The sequence below is a fragment of the Lutra lutra genome, chromosome 17 (genome assembly GCF_902655055.1).
Source record: "Lutra lutra chromosome 17, mLutLut1.2, whole genome shotgun sequence".
Lineage (NCBI taxonomy): Eukaryota > Metazoa > Chordata > Mammalia > Carnivora > Mustelidae > Lutra > Lutra lutra.
The window spans coordinates 47,637,473-47,656,475 of NC_062294.1; the positions used below are offsets into that span (position 1 = coordinate 47,637,473).

The following is a 19,003-nucleotide window of genomic DNA, read 5'->3' on the forward strand; positions in this document are numbered from 1 at the left end:
GAACTTGTACAGGAATTCAGTAAAGTGTAAGGATATAAAATCAAGGCACAGAAATCAGTTGCATTTCTTTATACCAACAAGACAGAAGAAAGAGAAATTAAGGAGTCAATCCGATTTACAATTGCACCCAAAACCATAAGATAACTGGGAATAAACCTAACCGAAGAGGCAAAGAATCTATACTCAGAAAACTATAAAGTACTCAGGAAAGAAATTGAGGAAGACACAAAGAAATGGAAAAGTGTTCCATGCTCATGGATTGGAAGAACAAATATTGTGAAAATATCTACGTTACCTAAAGCAATCTACACATTCAATGCAATCTCTCTCAAAATCCCATCCATTTTTTTCAAAGAAATGGAACAAATAATCCTAAAATTTGTATGGAACCAGAAAAGACCTTGAATAGCCAAAGGAATATTGAAAAAGAAAGCCAAAGTTGGTGGCATCACAATTCCAGACTTCAGCTCTATTACAAAGCTGTCATCATCAAGACATGGCATCAAGACATGATACTGGCACAAAAACAGACACATAGATCAATGGAACAGAATAGAGAGCCCAGAAATTGACCCTCAACTCTATGGTCAACTAATCTTTGACAAAGCAGGAAAGAATGTCCAATGGAAAAAAGACAGCCTCTTCAACAAATGGTTTTGGGAAAATGGACAGCCACATGCAGAACAATGAAACTGGACCATTTCCTTACACCACACACGAAAACAGACTCAAAATGGATGAGGAGGGGCACCTGGGTGGCTCAGTGGTTTAAGCCTCTGCCTTCAGCTCAGGTCATGATCTCAGGGTCCTGGGATCGAATCCTGCATTGGGCTGTCTGCTCAGTGGGGAGCCTGCTTCCCTCCCTCTCTCTGCCTGCCTTTCTGCCTACTTGTGATCTCTCTCTCTGTCAAATAAATAAATAAAATCTTTTTAAAAAAATGGATGAAGGACCTCAATTTGAGAAAGGAATCCATCAAAATCCTTGAGGAGAACATAGGCAGCAACCTCTTCAACTTCAGCCACAGCAACTTCTTCCTTGGAACGTTGCCAAAGGAAAGGGAAGCAAGGGCAAAAATGAACTATTGGGACTTCATCAAGATCAAAAGCTTTTGCACAGCAAAGGAAACAGTTAACAAAACCAAAAGACTACTGACAGAATGGGAGAAGATATCTGCAAACGACATATCAGACATGGAGGGGAGAGAATGCTTGATTCCTTGAAGGACAGAGAAGAATAGGTAAACATGGAATGTATAAGAAAGAAGGGAGTTCACAACCCTCCTATACTGTTGGTGGGAATGCAAGCTGGTGCAGCCACTCTGGAAAACAGCATGGAGGTTCCTCAAAAAGTTGAAAATAGAGCTACCCTACGACCCAGCAATTGCACTACTGGGTATTTACCCTAAAGATACAAACATAGTGATCCGAAGGGGCACGTGCACCCAAATGTTTATAGCAGCAATGTCCACAATAGCCAAACTATGGAAAGAACCTAGATGTCTATCAACAGATGAATGGATAAAGAAGATGTGGTATATTGGAAGGGGAGGTGAACCATGAGAGACTATGGACTCTGAAAAACGATCTGAGAATTTTAAAGGGTGGGGGGTGGGAGGTTGGGGGCACCAGGTGGTGGGTATTGTAGAGGGCACGGATTGCATGGAGCACTGGGTGTGGTGCAAAAATAATGAATACTGTTATGCTGAAAAAATAAAAAAAAATAAAAAAAAAAAGAAGATGTAGTATATATATACAATGGAATACTATGCAGCCATCAAAAGAAATGAAATCTTGCCATTTGCGACAGCATGGATGGAACTAGAGGGTATTATGTGTAGTGAAATAAGTCAATCGGAGAAAGACAACTATCATATGATCTCCCTGATATAAGGAAGTGGAGATGCAACGTGGGAGGTTTGGGGGGTAGGAAAAGAATAAATGAAACAAGGTGGGATCGGGAGGGAGACAAACCGTAAGAGACTCTTAATCTCACAAAACAAACTGAGGGTGGCCGGGGGGAGGGCGGTAGGGAGAGGGTGGTGGGGTTATGGATTTTGGGGAGGGTATGTGCTATGGTGAGTGCTATGAAGTGTGTAAACCTGGCAATTCACAGACCTGTACCCCTGAGGCTAATAATACATTATATATTTATAAAAAAATAAAATAAATAAAAAGTGGCCTCATGTTAATCCAATTCCAGGAAAGGTAGATCAAACTCTTTTCCTTTCTCTAGAATATTTCTAAAATCCAGAATCTGGGGTGCTTGGGTGGCTCAGTCGGTTGGGTATCTGCCTTTGGCTTGGGTCATGATCTTGGTGTCTTGGGATCAAGCCCCACATTGGGCTCTCTGCTGCTCATCAGAGAGTCTGTTTCTCCCTCTCACTCTCCTTCTGTGCTCTCTATCTCTCAAATGCATAAATAAAACCTTTAAAAATAAATAAATAAAATAAAATTTAAAATAAAATAAAATCTAGGACCTAAATATATTAGTCAGAGTTCTCCAGAAAAACAGGACCAATAGGATGGATATAGACCTAGATACAGAGATTAGATAGACAGACATGTAAATAAAAAGAAAGAGATTTATAAGAAATTGGCTCACTTGACGAAAGAGGCTGACAATCCCACAATCTGCAGGGTAAGTCGGCAAGCTAGAGACCAGGGGAGCCAATGGTGTAGTTCCAAAGGCCAAAGGCCAGTAGCCTCCAGACCCAGGAAGAGCCAATGTTTCAGTTCAAGTCTGAAGGCAGAAATAAGCTGATGTCCTAGACAGCCAGGAGGAATTCTTTCTTACTCAGAGGAGGGTCAACCTTTTTGTTCTATTCAAGCCATCAGCTGATTGGATGAGTCTACCCACATTAGCGAGGGCAATTTGCTTTACTCAGTCCACCAGTGTAAATGTTAATCTCACACAAAAACACCCAGAATAATGTTTGACCAAATATCTGGGCACCCCGTGGCCCAGTCAAGTTGACAGGTAAAATTAACCATCACACTAAGCCAGTAATATAGTTCTGTCAACATTTGGTTCACTCAACATTTACGAGGCCCTGTGCTATGAAATACACATAGTTAAATTAGATCCCTTGCTTCTAGTGAGAATAGGAATGATAATTTTATCCATATATAATTCTAGTAATAGCATTAAGTACATGAGGGGGTCTAAAAGCTGAGATGTTCAGGGTAGGGAGAGACTATTTCTTCCATAGGGTTTCAGGGAAAGAGTCTAGCATTTCAGGAGGGAAATAAAGAATAATGATAATGGCATAAAGGAGCAGGGCATTCCTAATGAAGAAAAGAAACAGAAAGACAGGGGCACCTGGGTGGCTCAGTGGGTTAAGCCTCTGCCTTTGGCTCAGGTCATGATCTCAGGGTTCTGGAATCGAGTACCGCATCGGGCTCTTTGCTCAGCGGGGAGCCTGCTTCTTCCTCTCTCTCTGCCTGTCTCTCAGCCTACTTGTGATTTCTCTCTCTGTGTGTCAAAAAAAGAAAAGAAAAGAAAAGAAAATCTTTAATTAAAAAAAAAAAGAAAGAAACGGAAAGACAAAGAATCAGGAAAACATGCTGAGTCATCTAGTTTAATTGTAGTTTAAAATACAGGAGGAGAGGGAAGCCTAGGTGGCTCAGTTGGTTAAGCATCTGCCTTTGACTCAGGTCATGATCCTGGGGTCCTGGAATAGGGTCACATGTTAGGCCACCCTGATCGGTAGGGAGTCTGCTTCTCCCTCTCCCCGGTTTGTGCCCTCTCGTACAAACACTCTCTCTGTCTCTCTTTCTCTCTCTCTCAAATAAATAAATAAAATCTTTAAAAAATTAAAATAAAGTATATGAGGAGAAACAAAAGCAATCTGTAGAATGGTAAGTGGTAAAGGGAACCCAGAGCTTCCCAATCTCCCCAATAGGACTTTCTAAGAACTTAACAACTTTTGGCCTAGGACTGTTCTGAATTGTTTCAATTCAGCTTTTTTTTTTTTTTTAAAGATTTTATTTATTTATTTGAGAGAGAGACAGTGAGAGAGAGCATGAGCTAGGAGAAGGTCAGAGGGAGAGGCAGACTCCCCATGGAGCTGGGAGCCCAATGTGGGACTCGATCCCGGGATTCCGGGATCATGACCTGAGCCGAAGGCAGTCGTCCAACCAACTGAGCCACCCAGGCGTCCCTCAATTCAGCTTTTAAGTATTTCTGAGAAATAACTTACTTCCCATCCTGCTAACTTCACCCATCTCCTAGTTCCTTTCCTCCAGTCCTCGATATGCCTAGTTAACCATTAGGCTACAGGTTTAAAAGACTTTTGAGGGGCCAAGCAAGCAAGGGCTGCCAATGTGGTGGGGGAGCAGGGCCATGAACAAGCTGCGGCAGGTCCTGAGTGGCCAGGATGACGGAACTCACAGGTCCTGGATGCCTCATCCCTTAGAGTCAACACCAGGTTGAGTGGTTTTTCATATGCTTCGTGTGCGGCACTTTCTTCTCTATCCTTGAAACTGGATTGCTGTGGCTTCCTGGTGTCATAAAGCTTTTTGTAGCATTTTATACCCTTGGAAATACTGCTGCATTAGCCAGGATGTGCTTTTCAGTGGGACCCATGAAGCAACTGAAGAAACCGTCTGAAACAACAAGACTGCTTGCAACAATTATTATGCTCCTGTGTTTCATATTTACGCTGTGTGCTGCTCTTTGGTGGCACAAGAGGGGACTGGCCTTATTATTCCGTATACTGCAGTTTCTTGTCAATGACCTGGTGAGTCTGTCATATAACCCACATGCAAGGGGAGGCTCTTTGAGTTCTGTCTTGTTGCCTCCGGTCCTTAATGATTCTTACACAAATACATACATTCTAGTATATGCACATCAAAATATGATAAAAAAAAAAAGGGCGAAATAAATAAATAAATAAAAGGCTTTTGGAGGAATCAGCACCTAATCAACATTTACAACATATTTCATAAAACACATTTCAAGTCCAAAACAAGGAATTTCAGACTCATGAAACAAATATCTACTATCACCCACTGTGTATAATGCACTGTGGTAAGTCCTGGGAATATAAAAATGAATAAAAATACATTTCCTGCTCTAAAGGAACACACTGTTCACTTTGGAACAAAGATTCATGATGAGATGGAGAATGTCTTGAGAAAGGCCATGCAAAAGAGATCTTCAAGGTCAATCCTAACCTGGAAAGCAATTTCGTCTACTTTGTGACCACAGGAGAAAGGGGTACCCGCCCTACCTTCAAATCAGTGCTCAGTAGCTGCTAGCACAAGTCATGCTGGAGCCAACCAATGCCCACTGAAAGCCTCTAAGGGTCAGTCACTGAGTGGGGCTTGGGTGGTACAAAGAAGAATGAGATATCTAAGAAGCATTTCCGAATTGCCTCCTGTTTAGCGGGTGCTATGGCAGGAACTAGAGACCTGGTCCTTCAGGATGGAAAGGAGCATCCTAGAGAAGCAGGAAGCAGCAATCACCTACCTCACCTATCCTGTTCCTGGGCTTCCCTTGCTGGACTGCCCTCGTTGTAGCTCATCTTCCTCTAACACATAGATTCCATCTGTTTTCCACTTTGATAGTCAATGTGATCTCCAAACACCAATCTGATCAGGTCAATGCTCCGCCTAAAATCTAGGTGTAGCCATCCATCACCCTGAGGATAAAATCCAAACTTCTTTACCCAGCACGTCAGGCTCTTCCTAATGTTCCCTGTTTATTTCTAACCACCATCCCTCTGCAGCCCCTGTTATAACATAAGCAAGCACTTGCAGTTCCTTGAATATAGGACCCCTCACACCACGGACTTTGCACATGCTATTCCTTCTGCCTGGAAGGCTCATACCTCAATTTTTATTTCCTTTAGAATTTTGCTCTTGAAAAAAGAAAAAGGGAAAAAAAAAAAAGCCTTGTCTGACCAGTCTCAACACCTCCACCTTCATCTCAGATGAATTATGAGACCCTCCTCTGTGTTCCCGTAATAACCCACCTGTCCCTCAGTCACACTTGCCATTCTGCTCTGTAAATGCCTGTTTATCTGACTCACCTACAAGACCATAAGCTCCTTAAGGACCACTAAAACCCTTCATTTTTATTCCCATTATATCCCTAATATAATGCTTAGTATCTAGTAGGCATTCAGGAGACTACACACTTATTAAGAGATTGAATGAATGAATGAAAAATATGAAGCACTTACTGGAATCTGTGAGGCATACAGAAAAGCCTCCAACTTAATAAATATTTATTGGGTACCTATGTCAGTAGTTTCTTCTTTTTATTTTAAAGATTATATTTATTTATTTGAAAGAGAGAGAGAGCGCAAGCAAGCATGAGCAGGGAGAGAGGGAGAGAGAAAAGAAGAAGCAGACTCTCCACTGAGCAGGGAGCCCAACGTGGGGCTCGACATGGGGTTTAATCCCAGGACCCTGGGATCATGATCTGAGCCAAAGGCAGACACTTAACCAACTGAGCCACCCAGGCCCCCCTGTCAGTAGTTTTTTGGCAGGTACTTTAAAGTCAGACATAGATACAGCTTCTAACATTAAGTTGCCTTCAGAGGAGGGGCAGAAGTTAAATATATACTCAGATAAAGAACAGAGCATAATGGCAATGCAATAATGCTATTAAAGTTATCAAAAGGGCAAAGGGAAGGCAAGGGCACCACCGCATTGTTTTCCAGAGCTGTTCTTACAACCACGTTAGTTATACTGGCTAGGTAAGAACAAACCTTTTCTACTTAGTTCAGCCAAGACTAATTTTTTCAATAGGAACAAACAACAGGAATAAGAAAAGAAAAAATACAAAAATTTTTTTTTCAAAGACAGACACTTTCAGCAAGGATAGCCAGAGCCTAACCGGGAATTCTCACTGGATACCACATGCCAAGGTCTGAACTTCCTTGGACAACAGATCCAGTTCCTCAGGCCCCTAACTGGCTCGCTAAGGATTTGGACTCACTTAGTTTTCACTCCCTTTCAGGAAAACTTGGGTGGTGCTGTGTGTAAACTGGCAGGTCCAGACCGGGCCGGGGGTCGGGGGTGGGGCATGGGGGGGGGTGAGGTGCAGAGGGCCGGGGGAGAGACTTCCTTCTCTTTCTGCCTTCTAGGCTCCTCTCTTGAACTTTAGCCTGGCCTGCGATTACTGGCGGCCACCTCCTTTGCCCTACCAACCAATTACTTTAAATTTGAGACCCTGGAATTTCTCCTGAAATTCTGCCTGAAAGTCACCTTTCTCTTTTTTTAAAAACTTGTCTGGTGGGGGGGGGGCACTTGGTGGCTCAGTTGGTTGCGTGTCCGATTCTTGGTTTCAGCTCAGGTCATGGTCTCAGGATGGTGAGATCGAGCCCTACACTGGGCTCTGTGCTCAGCACAGAGTCTGCTTCTCTACTGCTGCCCCTCCCCGCCCTCGCTCGAGTGCTCTCTCGTTCTCTCTCAAATAAATAAAAAAATCTTAAAAAAAAAAAAAAAGTCCTGTCTGGAATATCTGCCTTTGTCTGAACTTTGTCAAGGATGGTTCTATCCTTTAGGGGTATTCAACTGATTTCCTCTCCTTCCCATGAATTTATGCTGCTTGATCTCTCGGATATTTTCCTGGAATTCCCCTTTGCTGTCCTCCTAACCTCTGCACATTTGCACAGTTCACTTGCTCAGGAAGCGTTCTCTGAGCAGCCTAGTCCACAGGGCAGCTCTCCTATATCTGAACTCCAAAAGCTCTAATGTTTGTTATACTTGGGGCCCTGTGTTACATTATACACTATTCCTATGAGGTTGTGATTTATATGTTTACCTGTCTCATTACCTCTAACCCCGCCCAGACCATAACCTCTTTAAAGGCAAAGAAAGAATCAGGGAGCAAGGAGACTGCTTCTCCCTCTGCCTGCCACTCCCCCTGCTTGTGCCCTCTCTCTCTCTCTCTCTCTGACAAATAAATAAAATATATTTTTTTAAAAGGCAAATAATCGTCTTTTATATTCCCCCCACCCCAGCTGCACCCACCCATGACTGAGAGCAGATACTGAGCACCTACAGTATGGGAGTTGCTGTTCTGGTGCTTCATGTACGTTATTTCATTTGATCCTCACAATTTTCTCACAAATGAAAAAACTGAGGGTCAGGGAACATGAATAAAAGGCCAAGGCCACCCAACTAAAAAGTGGCAGAGCCACGAAGGGACTCCAAAGCCTTGTGGCCTCTAAGCCCAGCTGGCACCTCGAGTGGGGCAGGCGTACCAGAACCACCGGTTGCTGACCAAGACACTCCCAGAGCCAGGCAGACAGCCGAGGTGCACAACACCAGGCGGCTGAGCCAGCTTCATACCGCTGCCTCTGAAGCCCACATCTGGGTCTCCCTGGCTTCCTGGCACTAACCCAACCCTTCACCCTCTGCCAATTTAGGCAGTAGCCCCTCTCTGTTCCACAGGTGGCTTATTTGGAAGCCCTGATTAAACGCCTAAGATCAGGAAGCGAGAAGTCAAGTTCCTCAAAAGCCAAGTCAGAGAAGTGGTTCTTGAGCCCTGGCTAGCTGGGAGGGAGCCCCTCCTATGGCCAGCGAGTTTCGGCTCTTATGTTTTCTTTTCAGGGCCTGTCAGGCAACTTTGGGATTACAGGGATAAGCCTTTTGCCAACAAGCCTTGTTTGAAAGACAGATCAGTTGAAACCCTGCCACTGTAGAAGGCCCAGGTCAGCAGGAAGACTCCGGCCTCTCCTGCCTCACCCAGACCCATGGTCACATCTGCCACCTGCCCACGTGGTAGCAGGTTTCTCCCCTCCAGTGATAACAGATTCCATTTACTGAGTGCCTGCTACAGGCCAAGCACTATACCCAGTGCTTCAAGTGTTTATCTCAATGAATTCTTGCAAACATGCTGTGAATACATGTAGTACAGTAGTTAAGGATGGAGGCTCCAGGGTCAAACTGCCCAAGTTCAGAATCCCAGCTCTCTACCACTTACACATTGCATTAATTTGGTCCTGCTACTTAACTTCTCTGTGCCTCAATTTCTTCATCTGAAAAATGGCAACTACACTAGCACTTAATTCCTAGAAATGTATGAGGATTAGCTGAATTAATAAGTGTAAGGTGCTCAAGGCATTTTACTATTATAATAACTATTATGTAGGCATCATCTCCATTTAACAAGAGTGTAGCAACTGAGTATTAAGAGACCTTAAGTAACTTGCCAAGGTAACCCAGTTAATGAAGAACAAAGTGTTAACTTAAATCCAGGTCTGGTTTACCTGACTCCAAAGGCACATGGACATTTCAGAAATCCTAGCACTTGAAACCTCTCTTGTACAGACCAACCAGGCTGGCGAAAGAGCTATAAAAGGACCCAGGCTGGGGGCACCTGAGTGGTTCAGTGGGTTAAAGCCTCTGCCTTTGGCTCAGGTCACGATCCCAGGGTCCCAGGATCAAGCCCTGCATTGGGCTTTCTGATCCGCAGGGAGCCTGCTTCCTCCTCTCTTTCTGCCTGCCTCTCTGCCTGCCTCTCTGCCTACTGGTGATCTCTGTCTGCCAAATAAATAAATAAAATCTTAAAAAAAAAAAAAAAAAAGACCCAGGCTGGAATCAGCTCTCAGGGTCAACCTGGAGAAGCAGAAATGTGCAGGGCCCAGAGCCAACCCCAAGAATGTAGAGTCTGGAAAAATTTCACTCACCCAACCCCTAGTAATATTGTATAAGTGACCAAAGGCAGTATGGAAGAGGAAAAGAAGTCATAAAAGGACATCATGAAGCCTTAGCAAAATGGTTTTTCCACAGATAGGGGAAGTACTAGCTAAGTTCACTTGGTACTTTGCAAGGGTAGAAGGGATATGAGCTCAGTATGAAAGCCTCAGGAGGAGGCTTGGCACCAGTCAGTCTGAGCATTTTTTGTGCCTCATTCTCTTTACCCCACCCTTACCTACCGCCAACCTCCTGGTCTGAATGGAGTGAAGTATCTCTAGTTCCCTAAAGATAATTCTACAGGGCCTCAAACTGCCTTTCCTTCTCACTGCTGATGATCTTTTTTTTTTTTTTTTTATTTTATTTATTTATATTTGAGAGAGAGAAAGAGAGAAAGGCTGGGAGGGGCAGAGGGATAGGGAAGAGAGAGTCTCAAGAAGTCTCTGTGCTGAACGTGGAGCTCAGCATAGAGTTCAATCTCACAACCGTGAGATCACGACCTGAGCCAAAACCAAGAGTGGAAAGCTTAACCGATTGGGCCACCTAGGCGTCCCTCACTGCTGATGTTCTTAGGAATAGCTAATCAATCTTTCTTCCAGGGTCCCAAGAAACAGACACTCATTGTCCATTTCTGGGAACACTTGAGGGCATTGTCTCGAGTCGAGAGGAGCTGAGAGACAAGGTAAGGGACAGTCCAAGTTGCCATCCCCACCATGTTACCTAACATAACGTCTCTGAAGGGGCCCAGTTTCCTACCTCCCACAGTCACTGTGCTCCCGAAAGAGAGTCAGACAGTGCAGGGAGCTGGAATCCTGCCCCTCTCTCCTGCATCCACCATTCTAGCATCAACCTCTCCTGTCTGGTTCTGAGAGCTCTCAAGGCTTTCCTGGTGACAGAGTCAGGAATTAAGGGAATTGGGCCCAAAACGCCTTGCCCAAGAAAAGACCAACTATTAACTCAGGACAGGGAGTGAATTTCATTTATCCTTGAAAATTTAGCTCCTGACAGTTGGTAGTAGGTGACAGAATCAGCGAAATTAAATTATTCTTAAAGGTAGGAATGCTTAAAGATTGGTTAGAAATAAGCCATAAACTTGGGGCGCCTGGGTGGCTCAGCGGGTTAAAGCCTCTGCCTTCGGCTCAGGTCATGATCCCAGGGTTCTGGGATCGAGCCCTGCATCGGGCAGGCAGGGAGCCTGCTTCCTCCTTTCTCTCTCTGCCTGCCTCTCTGCCTACTTATGATCTCTGTCAAATAAATAAATAAAATCTTAAAAAAAAAAAGAAAGAAAGAAGCCACAAACTTGATCGGTTTCCTGCTTGTCAACTTGTCTCTAATTGTCCCAGAACAACGTAATACCTCTGTCACTAAAGCTCTCCAATTCTCGGGATCCTGCTCACAGATCCAAAGGTGGTAATAGCTACATGATCAACATCCAATTTCTGAAAACCAACATCGATTGCTCAGGAAGGTCCAGTGTTTCATTCTCTACCTCTTCACACCCTCACAGGTTACACACCCAGGAATAAAATAAGGTGAATTTCAGACCAGGTTAAGGAAATGTCTAACATCTTTTTAATCTGACAATACTTTACCAGTGTGTTGCAAAAAAAAAAAAAAAAAAAAAAAAAAGCAGAAACAGAGAAAGCAAACCAGCTCCTGAATCACTTCTTCTCAGCATCAACCACCTTGACGCCACAGTCTGATCCACAAGCACACACCCAGGCAATTGAAACACGGACGCGCACATTCACAGTAACCACTCTAAACTAAGTGGTAGACACACACAAGCCATCAGGACACCACACAACTCATGAAAGTGCGCCACGAGCCCCCAGACAATATTGAGAACAGAAGCCCATCATGCTTCAGCACAGGTGAATGCTGGCAGCTAGAACATGTGCACGTTTCTCCATGGCCTGTGTGTTCTGTCCAGTTCTGCGGGGAAAGAGGAAAACATGAAGCGGACACCCTGACGGCTATGAAAAGAATTTCCTGCTGTTTGTTTCAGGGAACCAAAGGCAGGAAAGAGCCAGGAAAGTCATCCAAACAATCATAGCCCAGGCTGGAAACTGAATGTGATGTTCAGGGGAAAGTTATGGAGGAGGTGAAAGAACGGGAATGGAAATCATACCAAACAAAAAACAGGAGAATTCTGCGCAATGGCAGGGAACCCCCAGCTAGATCCTCCTTCCCCAGGGCTGAGGGGGGGCTCCTGGCTCCAGACTCTCCTCACCACACCCACAGTGGACATCTTCAGGCCACTGAAATAAACACAGAGCTGTACAAGGAGAGACACAAATAGAATTTCTACCCTGCTCCTTTGGGGAAAGACAGGCATGTGAGATACAAGAAGCATTCAGGGCTCTGCCACAGCTGCCCCGTCTTCTTGCTACTAATTACAGAATCAGAACTTGAGGGCAAGAAGGAAGATAAAAGATTATCTCAGCCAAAAAAAAAAAAAAAAGAAAGAGAGAGAGAGAGATTATCTCGGCCAAATTCAACTTCAGATAAGAAAACCAAGTCCAGGGGCGCCTGGGTGGCTCAGTGGGTTAAAGCCTCTGCCTTTAGCTCGGGTCATGATCCCAGGGTCCTGGGATGGAGCTCCACATCAGGTTCTCTGCTCAGGAGGGAGCCTGCTTCCCCCCTCCCCTACCCCACTCTCTGCCTGTCTCTCTGCTTACTTGTGATCTCTGTCAAATAAATAAATAAAATCGTAAAAAAAAAAGAAAAAGAAAAAGAAAAGAAAACCAAGTCCAGCATAGGTGAGTGACTTTCTCAAGTAACACAGCTCACACACTACTAAGAACCAGCTCTCCTCACTCCCAGCCCAGGGCTCTCCCACTCCCTCTGGATCTCCTCGAGGCCGGTGTGGGAATATCCCCCAAAGTGAACTGTATAAAACCCCCTTGTCCTCACTCAAGGTAGGGGTGCAACTGGATCAGCCTTCCAAACTCACTAGGGGATGAGATGAGGATTGGCACTTCTTCCTGTTTTTCTGCACTGCCTGGCTTGGAGCCTTAGGGAGATTAACCCTCCATTTCAGAAGAGCCCACAGCCATGGATGATGGGATCTCCACCTAGCATCCCAGGCTATGGCTCCACGGTCCCTAGTCTCACAGGTGGAGCTCCACCGGCAGTGGCGAAGCCGCCACAGAGCCCTGAGCCCCTCCCTGGTTCCCCTGCCCTCCCAGAGCCTCTGTTCCACCCAGGTGGCTTGAGCCTCTGTCCCATCCAGGTGGCAAGCCACCCCGGGGGACAGGCAGAGAAGTGAAACCCACCCTGAGGCGGGGAGAAGCAAATGAAGGGTGAAGAGAAAATGTGAGTAAAGGACACTGACTCCAAATGCCTCCCTATCATAAATGTCAGTGTGATTTCATCCATTCTCGGGATGGAATGTACCCCTTCAACACAGCCCAGAGGAAGAAAGCAAGTGTAGACTGCATTGTTGATCCACAGAGGAATGAGAACCAAACAGCGGGTGACTAAAGAAGCAAAGATTCCACTGCCTTCCAGAACCCAGACCTCTGGCCCTCTGGCCCAGTAGTTTTAACTCTCAGTGTTTGAGGAATTCTGCTCTCGGTTGGTCTAGGGTGAGACCCGTCAGTCTCAATTTTTAACAAACATCCCAAATAATTCTCATACAGATGTTCAAGGACCATCTCCGAGAATCTCAGAGAAGTCCTACCTTCTCACTGCCCCACCTGCCACCGAGGGGCTAAGAGCACAGGTGGTGAGGTCCCCAGACCCAGCCTCAGACCCTGGCTCTTGAGTACGAGCATCAGGACAGATGACTGCACTTGAGCCCCGACGTCTGTGAAATGGGGCTCATAAAAGTACCCAACCACATGTGCTGTTACAGGGAGCACATGGAGTGATCTAGTTATTTACCATGCTTAGCACACTGCCTGGAAGGGAGTAAGCACATGGTATTTGCTGGGTACTAGCTGTCCTACTAGTTGTCAGTTGTACTATAAATTAGGAAGCACACCACATTGGTTGGCTACTACTATTTTATATTGTAATTACTTCCAGTAACTTTTAAGCTATAGGGTTTCTTGAGCTAGCTGCTTTGCTATTAGCCTACTCCTAAATTACCTCTTCCCTACGCCCTGCTAGTCTCCCACTCCCTTCTGCCCCTGGATGCTGAACACCAGGCTCTCAATGAAAGTTTAAAGTTACATTGTGCTTTTATGTTTTGTGATGGATGTCAAGTGTTTTGTAAGGTGTGTTCTGATTGCCTGTTCTTCTCTATTAACTTTCTCCAAAGCCATTCCTTGCCTTCCCTCCTTTCCACCTTTCCCCTAATCGACCCACAACCCCCATTTTCCAGAAGACTTACGGGCAGTTAATATGTGACCCCTAGACGAAGAATATCCATCTTGCCAAACCCCTGAAAAATCATTCTGATCAACAGAAAAGGTTGATGGAGAATAGCACTCAGGCCTGTGTACCTGTGCCCTTGTGCCAAGGGGACCGTGCTGAGCTGAGGGACAAGTGCTGGGCACAACCACTCCTCTCCATCGCTGCCTCCACCAATTCCTGGCCCCAGCCCATCCTTCTCCTAGAGCTTCTCCCCACTGCCCGTAGCAATTCCACCTGGACAGTCCACAAGCATCTCAGCCAAACCTACCCAAAACTGTGTTTAGCATCTCAGTCCCAGGCCAGCCTATCCCTCATTTTTATCTCAGGGCTAATGGCATCCCATCCACCCAAAAGCCCAAACCAGACTCAGCTCCAAGTCATCCTCAACTTTCCCCACCCATCATCACTGCTTTGGTCACTCACCAAGCCCTGCCCGTTCTTCAAATGGCTCTCCTGCCCCTGCACTCCCAGCTCAGATCTCAGACTCCCAGGCACACTCCCCACAGCTGCAACAAACCAGCTTCCAGAGCATGTGTCCCAAAACACAATCTGACCAGGTCACTTCCCACTGAAAGCCTCTGGTAGTTCCCCACTCACAGGACTCCAAACTTTTTGGGCTGTTTGTTAAGACTTGCACAATTTGGGAGAGTCTTACCCCTCCTGCTGCCAGAGAGAGCCCCAAAATAAGGCCAGGCCAAAAACACCCACCATTCCACTGTAATCTAAGAGGCCAGCCACCCAGGAAACATGTCGCCTCTCAACCAGACATCAGCCAAATTTAGTTTATCTGATGGTGGATCCTTGGGCCCTGAAGGGATGATATGGACTTCAAGGGAAGAGAAGAAAGGCATGGCCGGGCATTCAAGCTGCGGGGCCTGTGCTCTAGTGGCCAAAGCTCCTCATCATGCACGGCAAAACTAAGGACTAGAGAAAGAAATCTACTCGTTGGAGGTCACAGCTTTAATCACCAGCACTCTGGCCCAGGCCCCAGGCCCACAATTCTGCTTCTTCTGCTAAGAGCCCTAGAAGAGTCTCCCAAGCACAACCGTGTGGGATTCCCTTTTTTCTGGACATAACTCAGGGCTCCCTACCGCACCCACAGGCGTGCAGATTCCCAGATGACCTGGGAGGAACAGAGCAGGAAGCTCGAGCCTTGGCACCAGTTCAGAGTGGAACTCCTAGGGCCAAACACTAGGGCCTTTGACTCTAGGGGGAGAAAAGGCCCATTGTCTGGGTGGGTGGAACCAAACCATAAGAGCAGCAAGGAAACCAGTTTTGTGCCCAGAGATGGGGACTTGGCCCTCAGATATCAGGGTGGAGAGGGGGAAGGGAGAAAGGAACACATACCTTACGTAAACAGAGACAACTGCAAGAGTTCTTACTCACTCCTGGGTTTTGTTTTCTGTTGTGTGTTTGTTTTCCCTCACATAGGGCTTTGCATGGCCTCTGAGGCCCCCAGAATCTCGGAGGACCAGGAAAAGGTGTGGCTCCCTGGAGGGTGGAGGAATCAAGATGAGATTTAGGGGACTCCATTATGAGACTGTTAGTGGAGAAAGGAGCCACTCTATCATTTCCTTAATTGCTAGTGAAACAAAACAAAACAAAACAAACAAACAAAAAAAAACCCCTCAGAGCTAGCTACACGTCAACAAAAGGAACAAACCCTTCCTGCAAGATACTGGGCACATATACGGGACAGGGGGACTCTGCCCACCCCAGTACTGCAAGCAGCAGGAAGGAAAGAGCAGAAAAACCTGAACCTTAAATGAATACTTCTATTTACCTATTTATTTGAGCAGAGGGAGAGGGACAAGCAGACTCTGTGCTGAGCACTGAGCCCAATTCGGGGCTTGATCCCACAGGCCTGATACCACTATTTGAGTCGAAATCAAGCATCAGTTGCTCAACCAAATGAGCCACCCAGATGCCCCTACACAACAAATGTTTCATGAGCACATTCTTCCCGGGCACCGAGTCCAAAGCTACTTGATACAATTCCGAGTTGCCCAAGTGTTTTGGCTTGCCCCATAACAGGTCTCTGACCTAACTCCTTGATGCCTAGAAATTTGTTCATTTGGGTTTGATCCACTGAGGTGATGTACCATTTATTATTTTTTTATTTTTTTTAAAAAGATTTTATTTATTTATTTGACAGAGAGAAATCACAAGTAGGCAGAGAGGCAGGCAGAGAGAGAGGAAGCAGGCTCCCTGCTGAGCAGAAAGCCCGATGTGGGGCTCGAACCCAGGACCTGGGATCATGACCTGAGCCGAAGGCAGCGGCTTAACCCACTGAGCCACCCAGGCGCCCCGGTGATGTACCATTTAGATTGAAGAACAAAGTCTTATGCTAACCCTTAGGACAGAGTCTAGTGTTTCTAGGCTGAGGGGGTGGAAAGGGGGGGACCTACTGTTTCTTCCTTCCTCCCCTTGCACAAGCTGGTCCTTCGCCTCTCACACCCTTTCTTCTCCTGCCCTTGCCCTCAGCAAACTCAAATGGCACGCTCTCTCAGACACCTTGAAGGGCTCCTGCAGGGAGATGAACGCTTCCCGCTCCCTGCTCCCACAGCACATGGATTTTTTAGGGTTTCAGCCAGATGGATATTCTTGTCTAGGGGTCACATATTAACTGCCTCTAAGTCTTCTGGAAAATGGGAGCTATGGGTCAATGAGGGGAGAGGTGGGAAGGAAAGAAGGCAAGGAATGGCTTTGGAGAAAGTTAACAGAGAAGAGCAGGCAATCAGAACACACCCTACAAACCAAGAAGCCCTCACTAATCCATTCTGTGCCCATGTGCTATGTAGAGAGGTGAGTCAAATCCCCTGTGCGCTGACCGCTTTCCTCCCTTTTTTTCTACACTCTCCACCTGCACAGCTCAGTGCTGTGTGCTCCGGTTTGGCCTCAAGCCCAGGGGGGGCTATTGATAAGATCCTGGAGTAATGATATTTAATGTTTTTATTTTTGAAAATCAAGGTGAAGTACTAAAAAGAAAATAACTAGGGGCACCTGGGTGGTTCAGTGGGTTAAGCCTCTGCCTTCGGCTCAGGTCATGATCTCAGAGTCCTGGGATCGAGCCCTGCATTGGGCTCTCTGCTTGGCAGGGAGTCTGCTTCCCCCCCCCTCTCTTCTGCTCTGCCTACTTGTGATCTCTCTCTCTCTGTCAAATAAATAAAAACTTTTTTTAAAATCTTGAAAAAAAAAAGAACTATAACCCATACTCATTTTCCACCTGTAATCTAAACTTAATCATTGTTTAATATTTGGGCCTATTTCTTCCAGTCTTTTTCTGGGTGGCAGACTGTAACCTTCCAGAATACTAAGACCAAACATATTCTTTTTCCAGTTCTTACACTTCTGGGCATCAGAAGTCCAAAATGGGTCTCAATGGGATAAAATCCAGGTGTTGGCAGGCTGGTATTCCTTCTAGAGGTTCAGGAGGCAGATCTGCTTCTCCATCTGACCCCATTTCTAGGAACTCCCAGGTGCCTTCAAAGCAGGGGGCTCTTGCTCATCCTCGCTGCTGTGCTCCAGTCCTGGCTCTCCAGCTTCCCTCTCTCTCACACAAGGACACTGTGACCACCCGGGCCCCACCTCGATTATCCAGGAAACTCTTACCAGCTTAAGATCCCTAACTTTGCCACATCTGCAAAATCCCTTTTGCCAAATTCAGTAACAGTCTCAGGTTCCAGGGGTGAGGATTGGACATCTGGGGAAGCCCATCACTCTGTATAACACAGGCACCTTTTCTAAACTCTACAACAGAAATTTGCTTTGCCTTTCTTCTCTCTCTCTCTCTTTTTTTTTTAAAAGATGTTATTTATTTATTTGACAGAGATCACAAGTAGGCAGAGAGGCAGGCGGAGACAGAGGAGGAAGCAGGCTCCCCGTCGAGCAGAGAGCAGAGAGCAGAGAGCCAGCAGATGCGGGGCTTGATCCCAGGACTCTGAGATCATGACCTGAGCTGAAGGCAGAGGCTTTAATCCACTGAGCCACCCAGGCCCCCGCCTTTCTTCTCTTTCACTTTTCTTCTGACACACAGGCAAGAGCACAAGTTTTGAGGTGAAACACAGTAGCTTTATGTCTAACTGGCTGGATGACATCTGGACTAATCACTTGACCTCCTTGAGTCTCTTTCTCTCTAATCTGTAGTGCAAGGATAACACTCACTGCATTAGGAAAGGACAGGGACAGAGTAAGATAAGCTAGTGCCTGGAGCGCAAACAGCCCTCACTAACATCCCTTCCACCCTTTCCTTCGCTGCCCCCTTTTATCCCCCCCCCCCCCCACCCCGTACCTGTTTCCTCCTTTGTCTTTCTCATCATTAAGCAAAGAAGGCCTTACGACCCACACTGCTTGTGGCTCTGCCTCAGTGCTCTGGGTATCTGACATCTGCTCAAGGCAACCACTGTATTTATATGGAGAGTCTGGGTTTTTTGAAGTCCTTTTATGTTCACATGAAACTTACATAGAATTCCTCATAACTTACACGTACCCGTTCCAATTCTGTCCTGTGAATCTGTACATTCATTTCTTTATTTCATCCTCCTGCAGTCCTCCTCTTTACTCCTTCTAAGCAATGAAAGTGCAGAGACAGGAGCGGTGCCAGCTATAGCAGGGAATTCTTTTGGCAGAGTGAATGCTGTTTGCAAAGACAACCCTTAAAGCCAACTTCTAGGCTCAGCTTCCAGCAACCCCACTGAACTCTAGAACACATTCCCAGGCCCCCACGATCAATAATTGTGACAGAAGCCACACACCCTCTGGGGATCCCATCATTGAATTATGACACTTTCCAGAATGTTGTTCATGAGTTACTGTGACCCAATCCTTCTACTCTTGGAAATTAACTTCCCCTATCATTTTCATCTCCAGCCCGGCCAGAGCCCTGGCTAAAAAGTGCATCCCCACCCAGGTGACGAGGATGGCGTCTTTGCCTATTGCCATAACTGTAAGAGCTCACACCCACTCAGCGCTCACTCTGTGCCTGGCACCA

The 19,003-nt window shown here is 46.0% G+C and overlaps 1 long non-coding RNA gene and 1 pseudogene across 3 annotated transcripts in view; one reads left to right on the forward strand and one right to left on the reverse strand.

The window, feature by feature from the left end:
- The window catches only part of LOC125088640 (uncharacterized), a 103,411-nt gene that overhangs the window by 58,862 nt on the left and 25,546 nt on the right, over window positions 1-19,003 (reverse strand). The window lies entirely within an intron of this gene.
- LOC125088635 (vesicle transport protein SFT2A-like) lies at window positions 4,185-5,926 on the forward strand (annotated as a pseudogene).